Source organism: Silene latifolia, chromosome 2 (genome assembly GCF_048544455.1).
Source record: "Silene latifolia isolate original U9 population chromosome 2, ASM4854445v1, whole genome shotgun sequence".
Lineage (NCBI taxonomy): Eukaryota > Viridiplantae > Streptophyta > Magnoliopsida > Caryophyllales > Caryophyllaceae > Silene > Silene latifolia.
Genome location: NC_133527.1, coordinates 97,670,333 through 97,671,437, shown reverse-complemented (window position 1 = coordinate 97,671,437; position 1,105 = coordinate 97,670,333). Strand labels below are relative to the sequence as shown.

Genomic DNA, 1,105 nt, shown 5'->3' with positions numbered 1-1,105 from the left:
GATGCTTTGGTGATTTTGAGGCTTCTTCAAGTCTAGCCATAGCTTTTTCAAACTTCAAGTTGATTGTATCAATGTGAGCACTAAGTTGAGCACCCAATTGAGTAACGGAGTCCACTTCATGCTTTCCTCCTCTAGTAGCCTTACGAGGTCTACTATATTGTGAGTTATGGACAGCCATTTCCTCAATTTTGTTCCAAGTTTGATTATCATCAACTTCGGTGAACATTCCATTTGATCCCATGTTGAGAATGTTCCTTGAATCTTCATATAGACCGTTCCAAAATTGTTGTACCAAGAACCACTCGCTAAGTCCATGGTGAGGACATGAGCGACAAATTCCTTTGAACCGCTCCCAAGCTTCATACAAAGATTCTTCATCCCTTTGCTTAAAACCCGTAATTTGAGCTCTTAGAATGTTAGTCTTTTCCGGTGGGTAGAATTTTTTGTAGAAAGCTAGAGCCAACTTTTTCCAAGAATCAATTCCGAGAGTGGCCTTATCAAGGCCCTTCAACCATTGTTCCGCGGTGCCAATTAGAGAGAAAGGAAAGAAGACCCATCGAATTTGGTCTTGAGTTACACCGGTTTGAGAAATCGCATCACAATAGTCACAAAAGGTCTCCATATGAGAGTGAGGGTCTTCACTAGGCATCCCCCCAAATTGGCTTCCTTACGACTAATTGGATAAATGCGGATTTAGCAATGAAATTTCCGGTCAAATATTGTGGTGTGGGAGTACCATTGGGTAAGTTCTCCTCAGTGGGTACGGAATGTGATGAAAACTTAGGCATTGTGGGTTGATTTTGTGTTGTATTTTGTGTTGGGTTCTCCTCACCTTCTCTTGCAAAAGGGTTGATGAACTCAATAGTTGGTTGAATATCTACAACCTCACTAATACCTCTCAAATTTCTCCTAGCAAGTCTTCTATTGGTTGTCAAAGTTCTTTCAATTTCACGATCAAAAGGTAACAAATCACCTTGTGACCTTCTAGACATGCAAAATATCAAACAACTCGAAAACAATTAGAACAAACCTTGAGGAGTTTTACTTCCTCAAGGCAAAGAAAGACACAACTAATAACAATATAAGAAAATCTAAATCAAGATAA

At 39.6% G+C, this 1,105-nt stretch overlaps 1 non-coding gene across 1 annotated transcript; it reads left to right on the top strand.

Annotated features, from left to right (window-relative positions):
- The first annotated feature begins 308 nt into the window (after positions 1-308).
- LOC141645507 (small nucleolar RNA R71) lies at positions 309-415 on the top strand. Its single transcript, XR_012544988.1, has one exon. It is a non-coding gene; the product is annotated as a small nucleolar RNA R71 (small nucleolar RNA).
- Positions 416-1,105: the final 690 nt, after the last annotated feature.